A 26,992-nucleotide genomic window follows, 5' to 3' on the forward strand; every position below is an offset into this window, starting at 1 on the left:
CTAAGGAGCACATATGCCACAAGTAAGGAGCCGGCAAGCCACAACTAAGGAGCCTGTGAGCCGCGACTAAGGAGCCCACCTGCCGCAACTAAGACCCAGTGCAACCAAAATAAATAATAAAATAAATAAAATTAAATAAAAATTAAAAAAAGAAAGAAATGAGCTATCAAGTATGAAAAGACATAAAGAAAACTTAAAAAATAATGCTTGTATAGAAAAGAAGAAAAGTCTCAAATTAATAATCTCAGCTTCCAACTGAAGAAAATAAAGAAGTGAAAAATAACCCCAAAGCTATCAGAAGGAAGGAAATAATATAAGAACAGATATCAATGAACTTGATCACCGAAAAACCATGAAGAAAATCAATAAAACCAAAACTGCTTCTTTGAAAAAAATCAGTAAAATTGATAAACTCCTAATAAAATTGACAAAGAAAATAAGAGGAGACACAAATTACTGTTATCAGGAAAAAAAGAGGAGATATCAGACTCAGCAGACATTTACAGACTAACAAGGAAATACTGCAAAACAAAACCAAAAACAAAACCTCTGCTAACATTAATATGACAATTTAGTGGGCTTCCCGGGTGGCGCAGTGGTTGAGAATCTGCCTGCCAATGCAGGGGACACGGGTTCGAGCCCTGGTCTGGGAAGATCCCACATGCCGCGGAGCAACTAGGCCCGTGAGCCACAACTACTGAGCCTGCGCGTCCGGAGCCTGTGCTCCGCAACAAGAGAGGCCGTGACAGTGAGAGGCCCGCGCATCGCGATGAAGAGTGGCCCCCGCTTGCTGCAACTAGAGAAAGCCCTCGCGCAGAAACGAAGACCCAACACAGCCAAAAATAAATAATAAATAAATAATAAATAAATTTTAAAAAATATATATGACAATTTAGTTTAAATAATCATTTCCTGAAAACCATACGTAAAGAACTATGAAGGGTCTGAGATTTTACCCTACTTACTACCTAACTAGTTAACCTGTTACTGCTTCGTGGAGGCTGCAGAACACATGAGACTCCTAGGTCAGAGACAAAGGACTTTATTACTCAGAACTCAGTAAGCATCATGAACTTCAGGCTGTTTTGCATTGGTTACACATACCTCTAAGTCCATGGGGGCAATACTGGTAAGACTAGATGGATGTTACACATACAGTGGATTTGTGTAGCCCCCAAGGAACTCTGAACTTGGGGAATTTCTCTCTTTTGTAACTGGCTTTGTGTTGAGAGGGAGAAGTTACCTCACCTTGCTCACTGCAAACACAATCCTGAGAAAGACCCAGACAGAGAATGTTTGGAGCCTTGCATTCTTGACATACCCAGCAAAGGCATATGCAGGGATTCATAGGGCTCATGATGGATTACCTCTTCCAATACCACAAACCACCAAAACCTACTCAAGATGAACTAAATATCCAAAATTGTCCTATAATGACTAAGGAATTCTTGTTTAAAAGGTTTAAAAGCCTTCTGAAATAGAAATCTCAAGGCCCAGATGGTTTTATTAGTGAATTCTACCACGCATTTAAAGAAGAAATAATACCAAATTCTACACAATCCCTTCCAGAGAAATATAAGAGGAAAGAGAGAAAGATGCAAAGGCAATTCAGTGGAGAAATGAATGTCTTTCCAACAAACAGTGTTGGAACTATCGGACATCCATATGCAAAATAAATGAACCTCAACATAAACCCCACACCTTATACAAAAATGAACTCAGAATGAATCATTGATTTAAATGTAAAACTATAAAACTGTAAAAACTTTTATAGAATACATAGGATGAAATCTTTGTGACTGAAAGTTAGTCAAAGAGTTCTGACATACCAAAAGCACAATCTACAAAAGAAAATATTGAGAAATTTGACTTCATTAGAATTGAAAACTTTTGCTCTGCAAAAGACACAGTTAAGAGAATGAATAGACAAGTTACAGTCTGGGAGAAAATATTTTAAATCACTTATGCAATAAAGTGCTCTATATTAAAATATGTGTAAAGAGCTCTTAAAACCCTACAGTGTGAAGACAACCCAATTAAAAAATGGACCAGGGAATTCCCTGGTGGTCCAGTGGTTAGGACTCAGCACTTTCACTGCAGAGGGCCTGGGTCTGATGGTTGGGGAACTAAGATTGCGCAAGAATATATATAGATGACAAATTAGCACATGAAAAGATGTTCAACATAATTAGCCATTAGGGAAATGTTAATTAAAATCATGGTGAGATACCCCCTATTAGAATGCTAAAATAAAAATACTGAAAATACCAAGTCCTGCCAGGGGTGTGGAGCATCTGGAACTCTCCTATATTGCTCGTGGGAGTGCAAAATGGCACAGCCATTCTAGAAAAACTGTTTTGCAGTTGCTTATAATGTTAAATAAATTACCATATGACACAGCAATCCTACCTCTGGGTAATAACCCTAGAGAAGTGAAAACTCATGTTCACACAAATATCTGTACACAAATGTTTATAGCAGCTCTATTCACAATCAAAAAACTGGAAACAACCCACATGTCCTGAATTAATAAAGTATGATATATCCATGCAAAGGATGCAACTCACCCAAGTTGTGTGAATTAAGTTTGTTTCTTTTTATGTCAGTAATAAAAAGAAACAAACTTAATTCACACAACTTGGGTGAGTCTCAAAGGCATTATGCTGAATAAAAAAGTCAGTCTTAAAAGGTTATATACTATATGATTCCATTTAGATGACATTTTCAAATAAACAAAAACTATAGTCATGGAGAAAAGATCAGTGGTTGCCAAGAATTACAGGTGGGAGAAGGGTAAGACTATGAAGGGGTAACACCAAGGAGTTTTTTGGAGGTGCTGGAACTTTTCTGTATCTTGACTGTGGTGGCTACATCAATCTATGCGTGTGTTGAAAGTCAAAAAGCTGCACACTAAAAAAATCAATTTTGTGTCATAATATAGGGAATAAAACAATTTTTTTTATAAAATAATTTTTTAAAAATGGATGTTGGATGTTGTCTAATGCCTTTCAGCATCCAAGAATATGATGATAGGATTTTTCTCTATTGTTCTATTAAGTAGTGAGTAGTAGTATCAGATTTCCTGATGAAGAACCATACATTTTCGAAAGTTTTACCATCCCAAACTAATGAGATTTTTAAAAACTGGGATAGTTAATAGGGTATACACTTTAGCAGTTTAGAGAATGAAAACATTCAGGTTCTCTCATTCTTTGAGAATGTCTTTTTAAATTTTTTTAAACATCTTTATTGGAGTATAATTACTTTACAATGGTGTGTTAGTTTCTGCTTTATAACAAAATGAATCAGTTATACATATACATATATCCCCGTATCTCTTCCCTCTTGTGTCTCCTTCCCTCCCACCCTCCCTATCCCACCACTCTAGGTGGTCACAAAGCACCGAGCTGATCTCCCTGTGCTATGCGGCTGCTTCCCACTAGCTATCTATTTTACATTTGGTAGTGTATATATGTCCCTGCCACTCTCTCACTGCATCCCAGCTTACCCTTCCCCCTCCCCGTGTCCTCAAGTCCATTCCCTAAGTCTGTGCCTTTATTCCTGTCCTGCCCCTAGGTTCTTCAGAACCATTTTTTTTTTTTAGATTCCATATATATGTGTTAGCATACAGTATTTCTTCTTCTCTTTCTGACTTACTTCACTCTGTAGGACAGACTCTAGGTCCATCCACCTCACTACAAATAACTCAATTTCGTTTCTTTTTATGGCTGAGTAATATTCCATTGTATATATGTGCCACATCTTCTTTATCCATTCATCTGTTGATGGACACTTAGGTTGCTTCCATGTCCCGGCAATTGTAAATGTCTTTGAAAGACAAGAGTCGTGTGTTTGTTCTGAAAAGTGCATTTAAAATCAGTTGTATTATTTTGAATTTTTGCTTTATGCATCACTTATATTTCAGGGTTTTTGCCACTAGATGCTTTAGAGTATAGCTGGTTAGTTGTAAAAGGTGCCAAAATCTTTCATATTTAGAAGGTAGTATTACCTACTAGAAGGAACAGGGACTTTTTGACAAGACAGACTGATTTCAAATCTTGGCTCTGCCATTTTTCAGTCATTTTCTCATGTGTAATCTGGTTTTGGAGCAAACAGTGATTCCTTTAGCATGGAGAAGGGGTCTTACTGAATAGAGTAAGGAGTGTCCAAAAGTGAGAGATGGTTTCTAGTATTACTAACTCACAGGATTGCTGTAAAGATTATGTATGGTGCTTGTGCCTACTCAGTGCAATGTTCTTTTTTTATAGACCTGAAGGTTGTGTGCAAAACTTTTCAGCGAACCTGAGGCTCTTCCTAATCTATTCATTCATAGAGATGATATTTAAATGTCCATGAGATGAAAGTGTTTGTTTTAAATAATTGTACATATGTGGTTAGAACAGAAAGTAGGTGTGATTGGAATATATTCAAGATTCTATCTAATTCACACGTGACTACATTCCAACATACACCCACACAAAATAAACTTTAAAATCTCTTGCCTAGCCTGTGAGCCTCATAGATCTTTAAGATTAGCTTTTAAGACTTATCCAGAAGTTAGAGTGTTTGTAAAAGATTTTTTGGAGGGGGGGGGTGTTAAAGTAGAAAGTGGTTTCTTCTTAGATACACCAATTTCTATGACCAAAGTTCCTTATCAAATTAGTAAACTATAATATTCTTTTGTTCCTTTTGTAAAGATATCAGGGTCTGTAGAAATAAATGACATTCAATAGTTATTAAAGTTTACTATTTCCAAACTAACAATCCTTTTAAGCCCCTGTAAATTCTATCTTTGATTGTTCCTAAAAGCATATAGAGTGGTTCATAAGCTTAATTTGAGAATTCTAGATGGAAAGCATTCTAAATGTAGTAAAGTCAGGCTTTAAGAGCAATATCAAAAATCACAAATTATGGCTCTTATCTAGATTTCAAGGTCATAGATCTCTCACCTTTTTAAATATAAATTCCTTTCCAGAGAGCAACATTTCACTGCCTGCTCTTCAGCTTCCAGGAACCCATCTCTCTCGCTCTATCCAGTAGGACCCCTTCACTGTGCTGAAAGGATCACTGTGCTCCGAACCAGATGTTTTCCCCCAGGGCTCTGCTTTAAGTCGGTAAGGCAATATTTCCTGCCCTTTGTCTTCTTATTTCTCATACTCTACCATAATGTTATTTTGCTGTTTCTAGTTCTTGATGATACACCACTGTCAGCTCAAGCTCACGCTATGACTTTCAACAGCTATGACATGTCTAAACCGCATTACCTTGAAAGTGTTGGCACTAGTGAAAAATAGAAAGGAGCCAAATTAATAAAACAAAACATTTCAAAGGGTTCCTATGGATACACCCTGAAACCAGGAAGTACACTTTGGGTTGAGTTGACTCATTCGCCTATAATCACCTCTCCTATCCTTGCTGCATCATTTATGTACACACCGTATAATACGGACTTGAGGAGAATCGGAGCATCTGATGATTGCGATCACATCACCAAAGGTGTGCCTTTCAGCCTATAAAATCCATTCTTAAATGGGTTATTGTATTTGAAGTGATTTATTACAATCTTTAGAGATAAAATATGAGTCCTGTACAAGGGGTGTGGAAACCGAGGTACAAAAATGGCATGTTTTATGTAGAGGAGCAATCAGAAACTAATGAGTATGCATTCTAATAAGGGTAAAGGCACTGCAGCAGATTGAAAAGACTTCCTTTGATTGCGAGTTGAACCTGTGCAGAGCTGGACTCAGTAATAAAGCGGTGTTATGTTCCTTTGCATCTGATTTTATGAGACCTTTATGTGTCAGTGTGACTCTCCTCTTTATGTATTTGTATTTTAGTTTTAATATATTTGCTTAGAGTTCGATTTTCTTTAATGAGGTAAAGCTTCAGTGTATAAATGTAAATGCTACTGTATAGCCCCTGAGTTATGAGTGGCAGGCGAGGAGTTAGGAAAGGAGGAATATAGTCTGAAGTGAAGATCAGCTTTTTTTTCATTTAAAGAGGAAATGCTTTTTTATCTCCATATATGTAGTGACTTTTTTTTTTCTTGGGTGATTTACCTATACCTGACCTTTTCTATTTAGTTCTTCATCTTTTCCTTTATACTTTCTAAGAGCTTTACCTATAATGCATATTGGAAATATTTTTGCTAGTTTGTGATTTGCTTTTCCGTTTTGTTTGTGATTTTTTTGGCATTCAGAAATGTAAAGTTTTCACGTAGCTAAATATATGAATATTTTCCTTTGATGTTTCTGCCTTTAGTGTTCTTTAGTACCCTAAGATTATATATACAGTTACATTTTTATTCACTAATTCCATGGTTTCTTTTTTTTCACAATTTTTAAATTTACTTGGAGTTTATCTAGATGTAAAACAATAGTTCTCATCCAGGGCTACGCATTAGAATTACAAGAGAAAAAAATTTATGTGTCTAGATGCCACCCCAGACTAATTAATTCATTTAGACTTTCTGAGGGTGGGGTCTGGCCATTTTATTTTTCTTAGAATTTCTGCAAGTGATTGACGATGTGCAAACAGAGCCAACAATCACTGTTTAAAGAGTCAGGTATGAATCCAAGGTTTTGTTTTTCCAAATCGTTCCAATCCACCTTACCAAGATGTTTTTGAAGAATATTTACTAATATGAAAATGGTCATGATAAAATAAGCATAAGTGAAAAAAATTGACATAAACTTTACACATGTGTGGCATATATACCAATACCCTCTGATTCCAACTTTACACTAATGTATGTAGCACTATACAAAAGACTGAAAAAATACATTCAAATCTTAGTGATGATTATCTCAGGGTGGTGGAATTCAAATTTTTTAATTTATTCTTTTCTGCATTTTCCAAATTCTCTACAAGGAGCATGTATTACCCTTTATAATAAGAAAAATTAAAAAGATTAATTTCTAGTCTTAATTATTTTTTAAACAGTACATAGAAGAATAGGAGAAATGTTTCAACTGCGACAATTTTCATTAGATTAGGTCTGTGGCTTGGGAAGGTGGCTTGTAAGATTAGGACATTGCACTTGCATACATAAGTTTTACTGTTTGCTGCTTATATTTTTATAAACAAATACATGTTTATTTTATAGACATTGATTTAAATTATAACTGATTTTAAGTTTATGAAATGTTTGCTTTTTAAAAAAGTTTATTTATTTAATTTATTTTTGGCTGCATCGGGTCTTCATTGCTGCACGCAGGCTTTCTCTAGTTGAGGTGAGCGGGGACTACTCTTCATTGCTGTGCACAGGCTTCTCATTGTGATGGCTTCTCTTGTTGCGGAGCACGGGCTCTAGGCGCGTGAGCTTCAGTAGTTGTGGCATGTGGGCTCAGTAGTGGTGGCTCATGGGCTCTAGAACGCAGGCTCAGTAGCTGTGGCGCACGGGCTTAGTTGCTCCGCAGCATGTGGGATGTTCCCGGACCAGGGCTCGAACCCTTGTCCCCTGCATTGGCAGGCAGATTCTTAACCACTGCGCCACCAGGGAAACCCCAGAATGTTTACTTTTTAACATTAACTTATCTCTGAGAATAAAATACAGTTTGGGGAAGACTGATAAAAAGAATCTGTAGAGTTCAGCATCTGATTTCTTTGGCCAATGAGGAAATCATAGTGGCCAGTATGGTTTTATCTTAGCTTGTGTTGGCACATTTCCTCATTCTGCAGAAGGGATTCAATTTAATACTAAGACGTTGCATTCATGTAGGACTTCTGTAGACAGTAGAAACTAAGAACTTTAGACAACATTCAGTCCATTCTCCTGTTGACAATTTAAAAAAAATTTTTTTAATTGAAGTGTACTTGATTTACAATGTTGTGTTAGCTTCAGGTGTACAGCAAAGTGATTCAGTTTTTCAGATTCTTTTCCATTACAGGTTATCACACGATATTGAATATAGTTCCCTGTGCTATACAGTAGGTCCCTATTGTTTATGTTGACAATTGACAAGACTTTTTGAAGACCATTTATTACATTGGCGCCTTACAAAAATTCCTGTATTCAGCTGGCGAGATTTTACTGTATGTAACTGAATCTAAGATTCCGTTGTTTTTAAGATTTACCGTTAATTTTACTAAGAAACAAATTGCTGCTAACCAAATTATGACACAATGCTTTCCAAACACATCAACTATTAGATGCGTTCAATTTCAGGATCTTAAAATTTGAAACATAGATGCATCTTAGAATCGAAATACAGGCATTTTTTTCTTCAAATGAGAATACAGAAAGATGAGGAGACTTTCTTTTCCAATACATCCAGGATTTAAACTTCAATATTCAAATGTTCTATACCATGAGGACAACTAATTTGTAGAAGTTATAACTGAGATTAGTGAAGAAAGGATTTGAATGATAATTTGTTAGGAGATGTATTAGTCCAAGTGATAAAGGTATTATTGTTGGAGGTCAACCTGAGAAGGATCAGAGGCCACATCTTCCTACCAATCGAAGTGACACTGGAGACATTTGTTTCTGTCATATTAAGTGTAAAGTCTTATCACTAGTAAGCGTTCTTCTGCAGAAGCTTTCTAATTAGTTAAATGACTCAGGCCCCCTCTTTGCCATAGCTTTGACATCTTCCCTAAGTGCTAGAGGGGAGTGAGGGGATTTGAAACATTTTATCATAAATATTTGACTAGTTTGACTCTGAGCAGAGTGGCTATTATATTAATTAGTCAAATCTTACAATCACAGATTTGAAAAGGAGTCTTAGAGATTCTCTTAAAACAATCCCCTCATTTTGCAGATAAGGAACCTAGAGGATTTGGGCAGGGGGGAGGGGGTGTAAATAATTTGCTCAAGATCACATGGTCACATAGAGGCAGAGCCAAGACTGGAATCTAGGCCCAGGCTCCCAGTCTAATATGCATTTTCCACTGTTACACATTCCCAGTATTCAGGGATATGACGATTGTGGTTTTTAAGTAATTTCAAATGCACTGAATTTGTAAATTATATGCTTATTTTGGCATATTTGTTTTGTAAGTGTTTGCTTCATCTGCTTTGGGGAAAATCTAAAAGAGAAACCAGCAGTGGTGACTTATCACTTACAGAGCTCAAGGCATTGGCCACATACTTTCTATAATGTAATCCTCTCAACAATCTTGACAGGTAATGCAGTTCAAATAGGTTAAGTAATTTACCCAATGTTACACAGTTAAGTGACAGAACTGAGAGTGTGTCAGGCTCTAAAGCTTATTAGCTGCTACACGATACTCCCTTCTTTTGACTAAAACAAACTTCAAGTGAAGTATTTTATACTGCATAGGAGATGAACATCCTGGGTCTCTCACGTTTGCAGAAGATACTTTCACAGACTTGCCAGAACATTCATAGCCCCAGCCAGGAGAGGAGTAAGAAGGGAGTTTGTTGGGAGGAGTCCTTCACTGATGCTGTTGTGCTGTACTTGTGGGGAGGGGCAAGAAAAGCATTCGAATCTCCTAGGTCAATCAGCCAGATAGGCTGATTTTTTTTTTTTTTTTTTTTTTTTAAATTTATTTATCAGTAATAGTGGCTCACGGGCTTAGTTGCTCCGTGGCATGTGGGATCTTCCCAGACCAGGGCCCGAACCCGTGTCTCCTGCATTGGCAGGCGGATTCTCAACCACTGCGCCACCAGGGAAGCCCGATAGGCTGATTTTTATTGGTAGCATAGGATCTTCCTCATCAACCAGATTATTGCTCATTTTTATTACATATTATGCTTTTTCTGAGGTGTGTTGAAGAAAATAAGAATCTTTTATTTTATTTTGTTATTATGTTTTAAGTAGTGTATTTACTCATCTCATTATTAACAATTGTAATTTTTAAGCATTTTTTCGTCCCTTTGCAAATACGTCCCATAAAAAAAGTATTAAGCATGGCCTCAAAAATAGGCATGTCATTGGTAAGAGCTGTAAAATGCTTTCTTCAGGAATAGTATGTAACATTTACATGTCGCTCTGTCATCGCAAATTTTTCTTTAAAAAAATTTTTTAATGAAATTCTAAAATTTGAGTCAAAGTTTGTTCTGTTCACACACATTCCTGAATGATTTTTTTCCAGGTTTATTGAGGTATAATTGACATATAGCACTGTATGAGTTTAAGGTGTACAGCATAATAATTTGACTTACATATACTGTTAAATGATTACCGGTACCATAGTAAGTTTAGTTAACATGCATCATCTCATATAGATACAAAAAATAAAAAAGAAATAAAGAAAATGAAAAGAAAAAAATTATTTTTTCCTTGTGATGGGAACTCATAGGAGGTACTCTCTTAACAATTTTCAAATATAGCACATAGCAGTGCTAACAATGGTCATCATGTTGTACATTACATCCTCAGTAATTACGTATCTTAAAACTGGAAGTTTGTACCTCTTGATATCCAATTCCCCCTCTCCCCACCCGCTGCCTCTGGTAACCACAAAGCTGATCTCTTTTTCTATGAGTTTGGTTTTGTTGTCATGTTGTTGTATTAGATTCCACATATAAACGAAATCATACAGTATTTGTCTTTGTCTGACTTATTTCACTTAGCATAATGCCCTCAAGGTCCATCCATGTTTTTACAAATAGCAGGATTTCCTTCTTTTTTATGGCTGAATACTCTAAGTATATATATATAAAATCTCCATTCCTCTATTGATGAACACTCAGGTTGTTTCCGGTCTTGGCTATTGTAAATAATGCTGCTGTGAACATGGGAGTGCAGAAATCTCTCCTTGAATGATTTTTATGTACACATGTCAACATAAGATATAAGACTGCTAATCTATTTAAACAGACTTGTCAAGACCCTCACAGCAAAGAGGGACTGTGTTGGCTACTGTTTTGTTGGCCAAAAGATCCATTTTGAAATGTTTTATTTAAAAAAACTGACTTTTTTCAAAAATTATATTTATTAGTATTAAACAGTATATAATTTTAAAGATGTAATCAAAATATTCTTGAAAAATGAGAACAAAATTGGATTCACATGACTTGATTTTAAGACCTACTATAAAGTTACAATAATCAAGATGATATGGTTTTGGTGTAAAGACAGACAGATCAGTGGAACAGAATATAGAGTCCAGAACTGACCCACACTTACATAATCAAATGCTTTACAACAAACATGTCAAGGCAATTAAATGAGGAAAGGAAAGTCTTTGCAACAGATGGTACTGAAATGACTGGATAGATGTATGTAAATAATAATGAACTAATGAACCTTGAACCCCCTACCTCATACCACACCCAAAAAATTAATTTGAGAGGAATAATAGGACCAAGATATAAAAACTAAAATTACAAAACTTCTAGAAGAAAACTTTGTGACTTTCAGGTTGGCAAAAAATTTCTTAAGACACAAAAAGCACTAAGCTTTTTGTGAAGCTTAGAGAAAGTTGAGAGTGTCTTCATCAAAATCAAAACTTTTGCTTTTCAAAAGATATCATGAAAAAATGAATGGTAAGACACAGACTGGTAGAAAATATTCACAATGCATATATCCAAAAAAGGACTTTATCCAGACTAAAGAAGCCCTATAATCAAATAAGAAAAACACAACCTAATTTGTAAAAATGGGCAAAAATCTTGAACACAAAAAAGATATATGAACGATTAATAAGCACATGGAAATATGTTCAACATCATTATCATCAGAGAAATACAAATCAAAGCCGAATAACACTTCACACCCAGTAGAATGGCTGAAATTAATAAGGCTGTTTCCAAATAGTAAGACTGTGGAGCAGCTCAAACTCATATACATTGCTGTTGGGAGTGTAAACTGATACACCCACTCTGGAAAATTTATTGGCAGTTTCTTATTTATTTATTTATTTTGGCCACACAATGCGGCTTGTGGGATCTCAGTTCCCCAACCAGGGATTGAACCTGTGCCCTTGGCAGTGAAAGCACAGAATCCTAACCACTGGACCGCCAGGGAATTCCCTATTGGCTGTTTCCTATATGATTAAATGAACATTGATCCTAGGACCCAGCAATTCCACTCCTAGGTCTTTATCTTGAAGGAAAAAACATATGTCCACAAGTCATTTGACTTACATAAGAATGTTCAGAATGACCAAATCCTGGGAACAACCCAAATATCTGTAAACAGGGGAATGAATTAAAAAATAGTGCTGGGGCTTCCTTGGTGGCGCAGTGGTTGAGAGTCTGCCTGCTAATGCAGGGGGCACGGGTTCGCGCCCTGGCCTGGGAAGATCCCACATGCCGCGGAGCAACTAGGCCCATGAGCCACAACTACTGAGCCTGCGCGTCTGGAGCCTGTGCTCCACAACAAGAGAGGCCACAGCAGTGAGAGGCCCGCGCACCGCGATGAAGAGTAGCCCCCGCTTGCCACAACTACAGGAAGCCCTAGCACAGAAACGAAGACCCAACATAGTAATCAATCAATCAATCAATAAATCTTTAAAAAAAAAAAATAGTGCTGTATTCATGTAATAGAATATTACTCAGCAATAAAAAGGAATGAACTATGATGTATGCAACAACATAAGTGAATCACAAAAACATTATGTTAAACAAAAAAAGCCATACATGAAGGAGTATGCTCACATTCATATGAAGTTTTAGAGCAGGCAAAACTAATCTGTGGTGATAGAAACATGAACAGTGAGAAAAGATTAGGAGGGGACAAAGAGAACTTTATGGCGTACTAGACATATTCTTATCTTGATTGGATGTTTGTTACATGGATGTACACACATCAAAATTCACCAAATTGTACACTCAAGATCCATGCATTCTACTCTATATAAATTTTACCTAAAAAATATTTTTAAAAGATGCCATTGTATTCATAGCTATGAAGGTAGCTAACAAAGTTGTTTCACATAAAATGGGGGTATAACTAAGTAACACAGGGTAGGGGCTTCCCTGGTGGCGCAGTGGTTGAGAATCCGCCTGCCAATACAGGAGACACAGGTTCGAGCCCTGGTCCGGGAAGATCCAACATGCTGCGGAGCAACTAAGCCTGTGAGCCACAACTACTGAGCCTGTGCTATAGAGCCCGCGAGCCACAACTACTGAAGCCCGCACACCTAGAGCCTGTGCTCTGCAACAAGAGAAGCCACTGCAACGAGAAGCCTGTGCACCACAATGAAGAGTATCCCCCGCTCACCGCAGCTAGAGAAAGCCTGCACGCAGCAATGAAGACGCAACACAGCCAAAAATTTAAAAAATTAAATTAAAAAAAAAAAGTATGCACAGGGTATAGAAGAAAAATTCATATTGGACTACTGTTGAATATTACTAAACAATGGAGTATATTTTACTCTACAAAGCCTGGATGTACTAAATATTTAGAAACATTACATGGAAGAGCTGGAAGTGCATTATTTTGTTACTGAAACCAGTTCAATTGGATTTTAGTATTTTGAGAGGACTATGGATATATTGAAGAGCGTAGAAGACAAAGCAACATGTAGTCATTTCTATGAGAAAATGTGAAATGAGTGACAGTTACAGATTCAAGAAATGGCAGAGGGGGCTTCTTAAAATACAAACAAATAAACAATGTGAATAAAAGAGTAGATGGAGGAAATAGCTCTTTTATATTTCACAGATGACAATTATATGCAATAATTCAAAACTATAGTAAGAGCAATCTAGTTTAGACTTTTAGAAAGAATTTAGTGATTGAACATATTCGTATCGGCCAAAGGTTAGACACTGGAGCCTTAAAAGTTCAGTGTTGGTAGTTCTGCCTGCAAGCGCACAAAGAACTACTGGACATTTGAGAGCCCCTCACGGCCCTGATCTGGTGAACCCAGGATATCTGGGATCAGTTAAAGGAAACCCCTAAGTACACACCCTCATTCATTTCGGTTCTCATGAACTACGGAATAAAGGAAGGTGTTTGTTAATTTTTTTTTTACTAATAAGAATCCCCTGACTTTTGATCTTTGGGGCTCAACTTAAGTGTTAACTCCTCTGGGAAGCCTCTCTGGCTCACCCTTTTCCCAGGCTGTGTTAGATGTTCCCCCCTTATGCTTCTGCTTACAGGTTCTTGCCTTAGTATACTGTATCGAGTTTTCCAATTTTCAAATTATCACAAACTTAGTGGCCTAAAACAACATACGTTTATTATGTCAGTTTCCATGGGTTGGGAGACCAGGCATGGCTTAGCTGGGTCCTCTGCCTAGAGTCTTATAAAGGTACAGTTATGGTAGCAGCCGGGCCATCTTCCTTCCTGGAGCCCAAGGTCGTCTTCCAAGCTCATGCGGTTGCTGGCAAGATTCAGTCGCTTGCATCTGTTAAGACTGAGGTTCCTATTCTCTTGCTGGCTGTCAGCCAGGGGTCACTCTCATCTCCTAGAGGCCATCCACATGTGGTCCTCTCACAGGTCCTCTCCCAATGTAATGTATTACATCTGAAGTAGCTTCCTTCTTCAGAGCCAGCAGGAGAATCTCTCTGACTTCTAGACCCTCTTCTAAAGGGCTCACCTCATTAAATCAGGCCCATTCAGTTTCATCTTCCTTTTGATTAACTCAAAGTTAACCAATTAGGGGCTTTAACTACATCGGCAAAATCCCTTCACCTATAACACACAGTGAGTGTGAGTGCTATCCCACCATACTCACAGGTCCTGCCCACACTCAAGGGTGTGTGTCATTGGGGTTCACCTTAGGATTCTGCCTGCCACAGATAATGTGTCATGAATTGGAATAGAAAATACATGAAGATGGGCAATTTTATTGGGGTTAAATATTGAGTCTAATATTTGAGGCATTGAGTTTGAAATGCCTGTGTGTCACCTGGGTGTAGAATACTGTGTTTGGTGACTTTCCCCACAGTCCCCATGGACTTTGGCAACCATTACACTCCAGTACAAATACTGCAAAATCATCTTCTGAATAACTGTACCCATCCAATGGGACAGAAGTAGTAGTTGCATGAATGATAAGAGCATCTTAAAATTTCTTTGACTGTGTCATTACAACCTTGATGTACATTTTCAATTGTATACACTTTACTTATAGTTTTGTGCATATGTGTATATACACATATCTTAAAATAATGTGAAGTTCTTTCCCATGATATATTTGCTTCTAAGTAGTGTGAGATATTCTTATGAAAAATGGATGCACAAACCACATGTTTAATGTATTACATCAACAGTATACATTTATTTCCTAATATTTTCTGGGTTCTCTGGCTTTAGGACAGAAACCAAAACACATTCTTTCTTATGTTTTGAATTCTAAGAAGAAGCATCCTTATAATGATATGTTATTATGTCCTTCTACAGACTGTGATCTCATGCAGTAAAATGTAGTTTATGTGATACCTGATATTATATAGCTGATGTCCATGAATACTGTTGTATTTTGCATTTGCAGCATGTGGGTTGGCATTTTATGGGAAGAGTCTGTGTTACAGCTACACAGTTGCCCCACAAAGGATAAAACAGCTGCCAACTGAGAGTAGGCACTGCCTGAGGCCTTTCAGAGCTCCTTTTAACTACAAGAACAACATCAAACAAGATGGTGGATGGCTTCATTAACAGCCTGTTTGAATAGCATTTTCTCACTTTGAGATAAAAATGTTCTGAAGAGTTTGTTTAGGTCTACTAATGAATATTTCATCCCCGGTGGAGGGAACACACAGGGGACTGCCGCACTAACAACCCTTCCGTGAACTCACCCACCCTTTGTGTTCAAGTGGTGTGTGTATCCGGAGAGGACGGGACTGCACATTTGAGAGCACTGATTCTTTTCGAACGTGGTTTTCTTCTTGTTTGGTTTGGTTTGCCATGTGAAACAATTGAATTCTCAGTTGCAGTCTAAAAGTGTGGTACATATATGAGAAATCAGACTAGAGCAGTATTTATTTAGTAAACATCTAACTTCAGGATTTTAAAACCCTCCCTCCTGAAGACTTTTATTAGGGTGAAATTTCACATGGAATATAAAATTAAAATGTTTACAAATAAGTATGTTTTGCTGTGTCTCATGATGACTTTAATTTTTGAGTTTAAAAAAAAAATCTTTGAAGTGTATCAGCCTTTACATATTCACAAGATCTGAAGGATCAGGCCCTTCATTTGCATTTTTGAATTTTCTTTAGCTCAGAATAGATTTGATTAAAAAACAAAATTTGGCGCAAGATTAATCCGTAATAGGATTTTATTGCTTCTGTTACTTAAAAAAAAACAAACAAACAATGTTATGCTTTGAGGTGTGATTAGCACATAAGTACAGCAGCTACTTTTCAGATATGTCTCATTTCATTTTATTATGTATTCACTTATTGGATTCCACATTTGTGGAATGGTGTGTTGGAAGTACACAGTTTAGTTCACTCTCCTTACATCCACCAAGTGACACAAAATTTAATAACATTTGTTTTTGCCTGATTGTAACAAATGTGTATTCATACTTACTAGGTGTGAGGTCTAATTTATCACAAAAACTAATAGGTTTCCCTAAAAGTACATCCAGTAGATTTTTGAATTGTGAGAAATTTAAAGTTATGGCTGAAATGCTAAAATTAAGTTGCCCCACCCTGCCTCAGGGGCCAGATTTTGCACTATTAAACATCTACATAAGTAAGGATTTCAGAAATCAGTACACTTCCTTTCGTGTGTAATCTACTTGGAACATTGCTCTTTTTTTTTATAGTCTATCTTGGTTAGAAAAGTTAAGATCACAATGACTGTTGCTTTTCTATAAATGACCAGTTTAATTTTTTCCTTGGTATGACCTTTGATTTTGAATTGTTCACTCCGTTTCCTGTAACATTATGGTCACAATTTAATATTTCTTGAGCACAAGCTGAGAATTAAACAAGGTTCAAGACTGGAAGGTAAACTTGGTGCTTGGATTTATGATCTAAAATAGGCATATACTTCAAAGACAAGCTGTTAAATCACGTAGTTAATATAAAAAACTCATTACCTGAAGAGGCTGTGTCAGCCATATATATGTATTGGATATATCTATGAATTATAGAAATACCTGACTTCCTACATACTTATCCTTTATCTTATTTATATATGAATATATGTATGTATATGTACATGTTCACATATGTGTATATATGAGTTTATGGCCATATACACATGTGTACATATATATGCAAATATATACAAGTAAGATACAATGTGAGTATGCAGAGAGCTAGGCATGTGGATAGTTCACATATTTTATTTTATTTTATTTTTTACTTTTAAAAAATATTTATTTATTTGGCTGCGTCAGGTCTTAGTTGCGGCATGTGGGATCTTTCTTTGCGGTGCACTGGTTCTTCCTTGCGGCGGACAGGCTCCTCTCTAGTTGTGGTGCAGGCTCCAGGGCACGCGGGCTCAGTAGTTGTGGCGCAGGGGCTTAGTCGCCCTGCATCATGTGGGATCTTAGTTCCCCAATCAGGGTTCGAACCTGCGTCCCCTGCATTGGAAGGCAGATTCTTAACCACTGGACCACCAGGGAAGTCCCAGTTCACATATTTAAAAATCATAGCAGTTTATCTTAGTGGAAAGAACATGTGTGGACATTGGCCCCTTATAGCTCAAGGATCATTCCATTGCCATCACTTAGTGATATAACTCTGTATACATTTAAATTCTTAACTTTTCTGAAGGAAGGGAGAGGGGCCTGCTTAGGAAGGAACCCACCCTTCAAGCATTTAATCCTAGACTGGCATTTAAGCCTACCTCCCTACTAACCTGCTCGGGGGGGTTGATAAAATTTTTATTGTTCCAATGAGGAACTGAAAGTTTGGGCCTATCTTTTTATGTGTTGACGCCATTGTAAGCCATTTCCAGGCTCTCTCACAAGACATTCTTTAATACAAAACTAAATAATTATTGCTCTAATTTAGTATCACATGTTTTACACAGAAAGACATGTGGAATGTGTGAACAGAAGACTTATCTGACTAAACTTGACTAAAAGTCAAAAGTCATGTTTTTTGGATTTCAAGCCCCAAACAGGAAAATACTAACATTGCCAACATTACATATCACTAACATTACTAGAAGAGAAGTGGGATATCCCATAATGTTTTGAACTAGTTAAATGTAAAATATTGCAATTTAAATTTTTCTGTAGGAAAATAATGATATCTTTAAGATAATTTTCTTTGAATGACCTTTATTAAAACTGTAAGAACAAGTGAAACGTTATTGTCAATTAAGTTGTCCAATTAGTAAAAATGATCAACTACTAAAAGCAAGTTTTTTTGATCAAATATTAAGTGCTTTGAGAACCAGCATTCTCAACGTGGGAGAAGAGAGATACAATGTAATATAGAAGGGGTTAAGTAAAACCCTGCAGTCCTGAATTTAAATTAGAACTATCACTATGAACTCTTGATATAGTTTATCTTTAGTATATATTCATGCCTAGTGCTGTCCACTGGAAAAACCCAGAAACGATGGTGAACCCAGCGGCAATGAGCACCTCTAGTGCCATCTGCATATATCATTTCTCACTCAAAGGAGCTAGGGCTCCTTGCAGAATTTGCTGCTTTGGGGCAGGGAGTGTCTAAGATGATGTCAGAGCATCTTGTCAAGCCAGAAAGAAAACTATTAAAGATTACCAGGGTCTTATCTAATGGACTTAGGAGCCAACTTGAAAAGGTTTCCAGCAGCCAAAGATGGAACAATTTGATATTATTAAGAACAGAAACTGCAATGGGTTAAAATGCATCAAACACAGTTAAACACATGAGTTCATAAGGATACCAAAAAGTTGAAAGAAACTAAATCTTGATTTTGAAAATTGATAAAAGGGAAAAAAATCAAATGTTTACCCTGTCTTACCTATGTAAACTGTACCAGTAGATGAGGGGACGTTTCTCTTTATACAAGTATTCTGGCTCATAAATGAGGGGTGATGGACCACCACCACTTAGCAACTCCAGATAACTCAGGGATAATCTGAGTAATGCTGCCGTAGATGTTCCTGTGCGTGTGTAGAAACACTTCTCTGGGACACACTTGAGGAGCAGGACTGCTGGGTCAGGCACAACACACATGTTCAACTTCACAAGACAATCCCAAACTATATTGTACAGCAGTTCTACCAACGTATACTCCAACCAGCAGTTTATGAAGATTTCTGTCACTTCGTAATTATTCTTCATGTTTTTCTGTAAAGAAATGAAAGTGGCCTCCTCAATTTTCTGTTAGGAATCCACCTCCTGCTGTTTTTTCAATCATAATGAAAAAAACAATGGGGTATTGGCCCCCATCCCACTACCCAGATGGCCCATTCTCCAGGCACAGGTCAGGAGGCACAGGTGACTCAGTTTGTGCCTCAAGTTGGCCCAATGACACAATTTTTGTTGGAAATTTTTGGGGAAAAGGAGTCTTGTTGTTTGTTTGTTTTGTTTTGTTTTTACTCTTGGGCTTCTGTGCTAATAGAATATATGCTTGGAGGTTCTGAAGGTCATGCTAGTGCATGGGTTAGACCTGCCTGAGAGTGAATCCCACACAGAAGACAGTGGAACCAATGATGGAAGAGGTTGACGTCTGGGTCTAGCCCATGCCAGAAGCCAGTTAAATTCCCCTGGCTTCTTTAGTGATAAGCCAATGGGTAACAGTCTTCACCCTTCACCCCTGTCCTGACTTATGTATGACTTATTCAAGAAGTATTTATTACCCACCCATTCTAAGTTTAAAGATGCAACAACGAACATGCTCCAGAAATGTCTGCATATTTTGATTTTTATTTGAATGACCTTGGGATTGGGAAGTTACAATTTTAGCCTCTAATAATCTTTAATATTGATACCTATTAATAAACAATTTCCAACTTCCTCAGAAACAGTCAGCCAAATGTTTGTTCAGTACATTACAAATAGTAAACCAACACTTTGATATTCTGGTACAAAATGTAAAAAAAAGATAGTCTCTACTCTGGAGTCTTTCACTAGATCATCTTATGGAAAAGATAACATAGTCACAGGGAAAAGCCCTCAAGTTTCTAAAACTGATAATATGCACAAGCGAGACATGTAATTCAGAGAGAGGATGAGCTGGCATGTGTGTAGATCTTAAGAAGCTTCTGGACTGAGTGAATGCTCACGTCCATGTGCAATGATGAGGGGCTGGGACAGGTACCAATTTTGTGGAGCCTGAAAGTTATGTAATTTGGTGGGGAAGGATCCTCTTTAAGAAACAAAGGCAAAATTAGGTATAAGTTCTTAGAAATGACCGAGGTGATAGGCCCTGAGGCCTAAGCTTCATTAGATTGATGGTGAATTTGTCTCCGCAGGAGTGGTATGTGTACATGTAAAAATCTAAGTCGTGGTTCAAGGAAGAGCAAACAGGTTTATCCAATTATGGTCTAGCGTATAGAGGAAGGTGACAGTTGTGTTACTAAATGGTTGATTGAAAAGGCCACAGTCCTTTTAAGGGGGCCTCAAAGCTAGGGAGATTAAGTTTCACGATGATGTAGTTGGGGACTGGAGCACACTTCTGAGAAGGAAAGTTACATGGTTAGGTAGATCTTTTCTTGCAACTGGGGTTAAGATGAATTAATAAATAAATAAAAAGAGGCCTTGGGGCTCCCAGAGATGTTTCTAGCAAGAAATGATGATTTTGTAGACCAGGACAGAGACTGAAGAAACTGAAAGGAAGGAAATGAAGCCAAGTCCAAGTGTTATTGAAAAAAATAGTCTAGACATTTGGGAGAAAACCAGACTTAAAAGTCTGCAAGCTTTCAAGGCTGAAGTGCAAGGAGGTTGGCAATGGATTTGTTTTTTGATGTTACTTTTTTCTTTTTTTTTTTTTTTTTTTTTTTTTTTAAATATTTCTATTGGGATTTTATTACTGATCAAGAACACTTATACCATTGTTATTAGAATTATCTATACAGTAAGCTTCTTAGGGCAGCTTATACTGCCTTATTCATTTGTATAACCTAGCACCAGACAAACTTTAAACAAACGTCTTGAATTTCTCAGTGTAAGGTGGATGATGGTGTTTATTAGATGGAATAGCAATTCTTTTTTTTTTTTTTAATTAATTAATTTATTTATTTATGGCTGTGTTGGGTCTTCGTTTCTGTGCGTGGGCTTTCTCTAGTTGCGGTGAGCGGGGGCCACTCTTCATCGCCGTGCGTGGGCCTCTCACTGTCGCGGCCTCCCTTGTTGCGGAGCACAAGCTCCAGACGCGCAGGCTCAGTATGATGTTACTTTTTTCTAATGTCATAAGCTTCTTGGGAGTCAGGGCTTAGGGTTTTAGGATTATTTTGCACTGTTTTTGGTAGATGAATATTTAGTAAATATTTAATATTCTTCTCCTCCCATGTTCCACTGCTATGCTCTGGATGTGTGTCCTCCCCACCCCCCGACAAAATCATATGTTGAAATCCTAATTCCCAATGTGATGGTATTAGGAGGGGGGGCCTTTGGGCGGTGGCTGGCTCTGCCCTCATGAATGGGATTAGTATTCTTATAGAGACTCCAGAGAGAGCCCTCCTCCTTCCACCATGAGTGAGAAGTCAGCCGTCTGAAGAGGACCTTCACCAGCACCCGACCATGATGGATGTTGAGCCCCTAGAACCGTGAGCAGTAAATTTCTGCTCTTTATAAGGCACCCGGTCTGCGGTATTTTGTTGTAGCAGCCTGAGCAGACTAAGATGTCCAGTAATATAAGAAATCTTGATGCTCTCCCCATCTGAGCTGTCCAGGGGCAATGCTATATAGTCTCTTCCATGAGCAGTGGATGTGCTAGATTCCATTTCTATCTAGTCTGGAAAAGGAGCATGACTGGGAACATGGCCGACAGAAAGGAAGCCAGCACTCAGGGGCATGGGATGTCTCCTCATCTCAGTGTTCAAAGCTTGAAATACTTGGGTGGCCTCAACCCAGTGAGAGCTGGCCTCATGTGTAGGGGGGCCTAGAAGGAAGCGGTGGAGGATGTTAGGCAGTTCATCTCACCTGCAGACACTGTAGGAAGCAGGATTTCCCACCTTTGTGCGCAGAGTCAAGAGAAGGATGGGACAATGGATGGCATCAATGCCCAGGCATTTTCTTAGCAGTTACACTTGAGAAACAGGGTTCTTTAATCATTTAAAGGTAATTCTAGCCTAAAGGATTGAAATTATCCAGTTGGGGCCAAATCTTCTAGAAAGAAAGGCACAGGCCATTTCCATGATTTACTCCTTTTCCCTTCAGAAACCCAAACCCAGCACTTTGAGTGCATCACACCCCTGGTCTATTCCTTGATTTCAGTGAGAGGAGTGTGAACACCAGAGCTCTGAGGTTATTTGTCAGTTTTGAGAAAACCCTTGAGATAGAAAGCTGGCTTTACAGTAGGGTTTAGCCCCATCACTTTGTGGGAAATTAGGCTCTGTCTGGGTGTCGAATGGCGGAATTCAGTGAAAGCTCATCTCAACTCGAAATAGTCTGACTTTGGTTGGTTTTTTTTTTCTTCCATTTTCTTTGCTATGGACCTATAAACAAACCAAGTGGGCAGTTTTGGAAAGGAGAGTGTTCATAAATCACAGTAACAGGAAACAGACCACTAGGGGGGATTGTTCAGCCATTTTGTGCAAAAAGAATGACTCTTAACTTTTGAAAATGACTGCAGTTTCACTCTTTTAAATTGTCATTAGTCAACTTTAAGCAGCGCCGCACACCAGAACTGGAATTCAGTCTTTGTAAGCAAACTCGTATCTCCCCCCCCAAAAGCGATCAAATGCCTGTAAACATCCCTTTCTTGTTTAATTGCGAAAGGATTAATGCAGGCTTTGAAGAAATAGCTGTTCCCTGTACCCAGTACCAGAAGCAGCTGTTCCCACAGCATCTCGGCAGGTGCAGCCCAGAAGCTGGCCCTGCCCTTATCATGTGGCAGGAGGTATATTTGCAGAGTCCAATGTGTGTTCAGCTCTGAATTAGTCAACTTTGTTATCTAAATTCTCCTAAGCCCAAAGCCTAACAAGAAAATAGCAAAGAGTAATTCCCCCACAATGATTACAGAGGGACCTGGATCAGAGGGGTATGGGAGAGCCCGGACTAAATAAAGCATTTTTCAGACAAAGAGGCAAAACTCAAGATTGGCGGGGAGGGGGAGAAAGAGACAGGAAGAGAGGGGGAGAGAGAGAGGAAGAGGGGCAAAAACACACACGTGGGGATTGTTTAGAGGAATCATAGTATTTTTAGAATTGCTTTCCCATCGGATAAGAGATCTTGCTTGCAGTGTGTTAATAATCATTTTCAAATCGGTAGCTGGAAGTCGCTCCGGCAGGTCCCGGGCTTGGTGTCAGTGAGGATGCACTGGAAGAGAGCGTATTAACAAAAGGCGCGAGAAGGGGCCGAGGCGCGTGAGGGGGCAGATCCAAAAGGCTCACGATTGTTTCAGTCATTAAACACCGATATTTCATTTGAGTTTAGTAATCCAGGGCACTATTATTTGGGCCCAAGCAAAAAAGGGGGAAAAAAAGAAAATTAAATAAGTATAATAAAAGACCGAGGAGGGGCCAACCTGCTTTGGGCCAGGAAGGGCAATAAAGGAGTCTTTATAACTGCCGGATGGTGGAATACGCTTTTCTCCTCCCCACCAAGCAGAATGTCAGATTCTGTCCCCCTTTTTTTCCCTCTCAAAGCATGCTAAAAGGAAAATTCTTCACAGAATCTTAAAGAACTTTTTCAACACAACAGCTGCAAAATCTATTTTCTAAACAAAGATTTATACATATTTATATGAGCTTAATCCAGATTTTTTTTTTAATAAATCATCCTCAGAACTGCAGAGGTAAACTATATGTAAATACCTCAAGTAATAGGCTTGTAGTGCAAATCACATCATTTTATCTTCAATTTTGCATTCGTTTTTCTGGCTTAAAGGTGCATCAGAGATATGCATTTTAGCATATTCAGAACACGGGGCGTGAAATTAAATGTTTGACAGAGTGAGAAAAATATACAGACTTTGGAGATGCCTTAAAAATAGTAATTTATGCAGATCTAGAGGAGTGAAATCATTTGCAATGGAGTGACCCTCTCTCCAGGAATTTTGTGCTCAGTGTTCTTCCCTAATCTCCCGCTGTATCTTCATTTTTCATTGAACTAGCCAGTTTTCTGCGAAGCCGTCTTGTAGATAAGGGGAGTGCTAAAGAAGAAGAAAGAGGACGCTCGGTGGGTCCGTTTCCATTGCACTTTTACCCAAGGCAATGGGCAGAATTTAACGGATTCCTTCCAACATATGTTTTTGCCAGATAAGTAAACAGTGTGTGTCGGAAATGAAAAAGCATTTGCAATTTAATGACATTACAGCTCTCAGCTTAGGCTGGCGTGCTGCGAGGCGAAAAGCAGAAAAAGAGAGGAGAGTAGAAAGAGAAAAAGAACAAAGTTCATCTTCCCTTTTGTGCATTTTTATCAAGGAAAATATTACTTCTTTCCCCTTCTTGTTCTCTTTTTCTTTTGCGTCTTTTGGCTTTTTTGTCTCACTCATTTACATTTTTTTTCTTTTTTGCCTTTCTGTCCTCTGTTCACTTTTGCCTTTTTCTCATATTGCCACTGACTCATTTCTTTTTCTCTCTCCATTGTGTGTCCTTATTCATCTATTTTGGCCATTCAGTTTTACCTTATAAGAAGCTGTTTATCCCACAATGTATCTTTTTTCCTGTGTTGTACTCCTAGTGCTATAGCTCATAGTCAACAGGATTGTCGGAGGGATTATAACGTTTCATTTCAAAGCACTACAAATCTGCTCTCTTGCCTTCGGTCCCTGCCCCTGTTTCCCCTGATACTTGTCATTTTATTTTGCATTCATTTCGGTCTTTAGTTTCACCCCCCGACATCATAGCACCCCGATGTCTAACCACCGATACTCACTGTCTTTACACCATGTGTTAGTACTGCAAGGTTCTAGAAACTTCCCCTTGGAATGGCAGGACCATTCTCTCACCCCCTTGGTCAGGTTTGGAGGGGTGTGAACAGTGAACGTGTGGTCAGAATTGGTCCTTCCAGAGCCTGGTGGCCAGGACAAGGTGTCCCACAGTGGATGCTTGTAATGAGCCATCTTCCAGTAGAACATGAGCCCCACATCCTGCAGCTGCATTTGCTGCTACTTTTCTTTTGTGTGAGGGCGATTACTGAAATATGTGTATATTTGAGTTCTGTGATTGTGTAATTGAGTGTGTATGTGTGTGTTCGTATATGTGTTTGAACCAGACTGCGTGGTAAGTGTGTACAGGTTAAGGCAGTGTACTGTTAAGTCTTTGAATACAGGCATATAGAAAGACATGACTAATCTTGCAGATTTGATTCTACTTTAAATTCCAGCAGTAAAAGTTGAGTGGTTGAAAAACCAATATTTTCTCCCCACTCAGGTCCACAGCATTTTTATTTCTAGGGTTATTTTGACTGCCCCTTTTACAAGGAGGAATAAGATTTTGCACCCAGTCTCATCTTTTTAAGTGACAGACTACTTAAACGACCAAGCCACCCTGTTTAGGAGAAAGGAATGTCTCTGAGTCATTTTTGCTATCTCGAGTTGTCAGTCTGTCAATCTAAGCAGTTCCTGAAGACACAACTTTTTTAACATAAAGACTAGTATTCATGGTTGCTGTATATTTTTGCAAAACAGGTTCACATTATTTTAGATATTGTTATCATGAACATTTGAATATAGTACTTCAGATGTTTAACATAAATTCCATTCCAAGAATACACTTGAAAGTTACTGGTTAACCTGCAGGTTGAGCATAATTGAAAGACCCCATAATCAAATTGCAAGCCCTATCACAGAAATACTCTACAGACTTTAAAAAGATGCTTAAATAAAATGCTCTTGTCTAAAGACATGTGCATGTTTTTACCATAAAATTACATCTTCCACATCTTCCAGATCCAGCACTTGGTAAGTAAAAAGAAAATCTATTTGGACACAAGGATGTAAAGTAGCTGGAGGTGGTAATTTAATCAACCAAGGATATATTTCAATGTTTTTCTGGTCTCCTAGGCATTAGCACTTTAAATTCATTATGTTGGTTTGACAGATATATGCAGCCTTAAGGATCTAAAAATGAAATCCTAGAAGTCTAGCCTGCTAGAGGATATATATTGAACTTAAGAGATTAAAATGGTATAACCATTGCAACAGAATGGCACATATCGCGTTTCTCATTTTTTCCCCACTAAGCATGAGTATTTTGCAGATGTAAAATACAGTCTTGTCTAATTATAAAACCTGGCTCAAGAGCTGCAGCTTTCTAACTTTTATACTGATGAAGTGGATATTAGAAAGAAAATGTTGGCTTCACATACAGTCTGAAGATGAAGAAGTCTTCCATTTGGGGTTTTCTATATCAATAATTTATTAGGGAAAATGACACAAGTAGTTACATGCAGCCTACTGTTAAGAGGCTTGCTTGCATGCTTTTCCTATGTAAGGCAGATAACAAAGGAGCCAAATTATAAAGCAGGTCTTAATGTAACTAGGACGTTAAATCTACTATATCATTATGCCAATTTAGTAACATTAATGATCTGTAATATTAATTCATCATCCTGGAAAATGGGGAAGGGTTGCCGTAATTAACTATATTAAGCCACAATTAGAAAGTCATCCAAGCTGTTGTAAAGATTCGAGTGATGATAAGGGTGTTCGTTATACTGCAAACCTTTCTGACCGTGGACATTTTGTATATAAGACTTTGTAACCAACAGCCCCTCGCTCCGAATTCAGATGTGTCAAAAGAGCAGCCGCCCACGGAGGCGGTGGCACCGACCAGATGCCTTATCAGCCATTTCCATCGCCTTCTGAGGCTTAGCACTTTCTTACAGGGAGAATCGGCTTTGAAAGAGGTACAACCTTTTAGCATATCTACTTTAATTCCTCACGGGGAAGCAAAAACAGGCTGTCTAGCGAAATTCACATCGGTTGGACGGACTATCTACTCCCCAGAGATTCGGGTCATCTTTGAAAGTCACATTTCAAACTGCACAAAATGAACATTTGGATGTTTTAAAATGGAGATCCTATAACATCTAAGCCTAAATCCAAGTCGCCTATCACCGGGTGTC

The 26,992-nt window shown here is 38.1% G+C and overlaps 1 protein-coding gene across 1 annotated transcript in view; it reads left to right on the forward strand.

Annotated features, from left to right (window-relative positions):
- Nucleotides 1-5,128, forward strand: part of GPR180 (G protein-coupled receptor 180) — a 39,050-nt gene extending 33,922 nt beyond the window's left edge. Inside the window, exon 11 of the transcript XR_005017246.1 lies at nucleotides 4,976-5,128. The gene's annotated coding sequence lies outside the window, so the exon portion shown is untranslated. The remainder of the gene's footprint in view (nucleotides 1-4,975) is intronic.
- The last annotated feature ends 21,864 nt before the right edge of the window (nucleotides 5,129-26,992 follow it).

Source organism: Balaenoptera musculus, chromosome 18 (assembly GCF_009873245.2).
Source record: "Balaenoptera musculus isolate JJ_BM4_2016_0621 chromosome 18, mBalMus1.pri.v3, whole genome shotgun sequence".
NCBI lineage: Eukaryota > Metazoa > Chordata > Mammalia > Artiodactyla > Balaenopteridae > Balaenoptera > Balaenoptera musculus.